Raw genomic sequence first — 3,213 nt, forward strand, 5'->3', positions numbered from 1 at the left:
GGAGGCAAAATTAAGGACGTTACATTCTCACATAATAAAGAGTAAACACATTTCCACCAATTATGATTGATTTAGGAATATAATAATAAAAATAGAGCACTTTTTTTTTTCTAACATAGATCTACTAATGAAAAGAAAGGAACCCTTTTCTGGGCAGATAGCATTTTACTTAACTGAGGTTCAAAGTTAAGAGTTCCCTCTCATCAAGGGGAACTTGCCAGTGTTCATCTGTACAAACCATTCTTAATTTGCAGACCATGCAAGAGCAGGCTGTGAGCTGAATTTTGTCCACAGGACACAGTTTGGAAATCTCTGCTATGGACTGCTTATTAATAACACCAGTCTCTGCTTGTATTCTAACTGTAATCACTAAGGGTGAATAAATAATCTGAACTCATAATTGATGAATGAACTGTTAGAGAGCTACCATCTGCAGAGGGGGATGAAATAATTAAATAAGCAGGCACTTGGAAGCTGACAGAATGCTTAGTCTTAATCTTATTTGATCAAATAATTTCTTTTTTTTTGAGACAGGGCCTCTCTCTGTTGCCCAGGCTGGAGTGCAATGGCATGATCTGGACTCACTGCACCCTCCGCCTCCTGGGTTCAAGCGATTCTCCTGCCTCAGCCTCCTGAGTAGCTGGGATTACAGGCACGCGCCACCATGCCCAGCTAATTTTTGTATTTTTAGTAGAGACCAGGTTCACCATATTGGTCAGGCTGGTCTCGAACTCCCCACCTCAGGTGATCTGCCTGCCTCAGCCTCCCAAAGTGCTGGGATTACAGGGGTGAGCCACCGTGCCCGGCCGTGGTCAGATAATTCTTCAGAGAATATATTTCTTTGTGGCTAAAATCTGGAAAACAGCAGAAGAAATGATCGGGCCATGCAAACCACCCCTCTAGGATGAGAGACCAAGCAGTGAATGATTATGAAAAGTTACTCAAACAGGTTCTTTCTGCGTTGAATCAAGTAAGAAAAGGACTTGCTTGTCTTCAGTGATGATGCAGCTAAAGGAGGGATGAAGATCTGGCATGTATGTATCAGAGGGTCCCTTCCTTCCACCCTTCCACCCACCTGGATGGACAGGTCAGATTTATCTAACTATATGACCCTTAAACACTCAGATGGAAACAAGACCAAAAGAGTATTGTGGGGTATATTCCTCACCCAAAGGGTTACATTTTAGCAGAATGCTAATATAGAGTGGGAATTATCCTATGGCATAGAAGGCACCAGAGTGGGTGTTAAGGGGAAACAATGTGACAAGACATCTTTGATAACTGAGTTGGCAAGAGAGGAATGTTCATATTTCTGAATATTTAAGAGATAGATATGGAAAAGGGTCAAAATACATAGAGCAAGGAGGGACTAAGGTATGTGAGAAAAGATCCAAGCAGGCAAGCTGGCTCTTTCCCATTCATGTGGCAGAAAGCGGGGCCCTATGGCCACCCATCATTTGAAATTCACTGAAAGCCTGTGGACATTTGCAGAAGCTGCCGAGCCAATGGTGCCGAAGCTGCTTAGGGCAAAGGTTTTAAAGTTTAAGAGTGTTGAACTGGGAAAGTTCTTACAACTCCTTGTAACTAACCCCTCCTTGGAAAAATAGCTGTTTTGAGGCAGAAATATTTTAAAATGCATTGTTTTAGCTGAAGGGCAATTTTTAGCCAAAGAACATTTAGCACAGGAGCTTTGGTGGTGGGTGTTGCGGGAAGTCAGGGACCCCGAACGGAGGGACCGTTCTGAAGTCGTGGCAGAAGAACATACATTGTGAAGATTTCATGGACATTTATTAGTTCCCCAAATTAATGCTTTTATAATTTCTTACGCCTGTCTTTACTGCAATCTCTGAACATAAATTGTGAAGATTTCATGGACACTTATCACTTCCCCAATCAATGCCCTTGTGATTTCCTATGCCTGTCTTTACTATCTCTTAATCCCATCATCTTCATAAGCGGAGGAGGATGTATGTCGCCTCAGGACCCTGTGATGATTGTGTTAACTGCACAAATTGGGTGTAGAGCATGTGTCCTTGAACAATATGAAATCTGGGCGCCTTGAATACAGAACAGGATAACAGCAATGTTCAGGGAACAAGGGAGATAACCTTAAACTCTGACTGCCAGTGAGCCGGGTGGAACAGAGCCATATTTCTCTTCTTTCAAAAGCAAATAGGAGAAATATTGCTGAATTCTTTTTCTCAGCCGAGAACATCCCTGAGAAAGAGAATGGCCCCGAGGGTAGGCCTCTGAAATGGCCGCTTTGGGGGTGGCTGTCTTTTACGGTCGAAGACGAAGGGATGAAATAAGCCCCAGTCTCCTGTAGTGCTCCCAGGCTTATTAGGATGAGGAAATTCCCGCCTAATAAATTTTGGTCAGACAGGTTGTCTGCTCTCAAACTCTGTCTCCTGATAAGATGTTATCAACGACAATGCCTGAAACTTCATTAGCAATTTTAATTTCGTCCCATCCTGTGGTCCTGTGATCTCGCCCTGCCTCCATTTGCTTTGTGATATTTTATTACCTTGTGAAGCATGTGATCTCTGTGACCTATACCCTATTCATACACTCCCTCCCCTTTTGAAAATCGCTAATAAAAACTTGCTGGTTTTATGGCTCAGGGGCATCACGAACCTGCCGACATCTGATGTCTCCCTCCAGACACCCAGCTTTAAAATTTCTCTCTTTTGTACTCTTTCTCTTTATTTCTCAGACCAGCCGATGCTTAGGGAAATAGAAAAGAACCCATGTTGAATATCGGGGTTGGGATTTCCCCCAATAGGTGGGTTTAAAAATATTTCTTCTCTGAGCTGATGCTGACACATCTTTTCTCCATTTTTGTGTTAAAAGAACACACAACAAAATGCATTTTCTCTTTAGTTTAACAAGTTGGAATAAAATACACGATTTATATAAAGATAAATGTCAAGAAGAAAAACCGAAGTATACTTCCAAGCAAAATTTATTAGATGTCTATTCAAGAAAAACACAATGACCTTTGCTTGTAAGAATTCAAAGTCAATTACCTGGAAGCCAGGTATGAATATTTTTTTTCTTTTAAAATCAGATACAGAGAGTAGAAACAGTAATTTTTCTTAAATATGACAGGCAACAGATATTGAAGTCTTTTCTCATAAATGGCATCAAAGAGAATTATTCATTTATCAGCAAAGCTGCATGCAGTTGACTTAATTTCAAACCTGAAGCCTTTAA

The 3,213-nt window shown here is 41.3% G+C and overlaps 1 protein-coding gene across 45 annotated transcripts in view; it reads right to left on the minus strand.

The window, feature by feature from the left end:
- Positions 1-2,944: 2,944 nt before the first annotated feature.
- SORBS2 (sorbin and SH3 domain containing 2) overlaps positions 2,945-3,213 on the minus strand; it is a 379,286-nt gene continuing 379,017 nt past the window's right edge. For all 45 annotated transcript variants that reach the window (XM_078002522.1, XM_078002520.1, XM_078002516.1 and 42 more), the window contains one exon: positions 2,945-3,213. This exon is cut by the window's right edge and continues 1,866 nt beyond it. The gene's annotated coding sequence lies outside the window, so the exon portion shown is untranslated.

The sequence above is a fragment of the Macaca mulatta genome, chromosome 5 (genome assembly GCF_049350105.2).
Source record: "Macaca mulatta isolate MMU2019108-1 chromosome 5, T2T-MMU8v2.0, whole genome shotgun sequence".
NCBI classification, from domain to species: Eukaryota; Metazoa; Chordata; class Mammalia; order Primates; family Cercopithecidae; genus Macaca; species Macaca mulatta.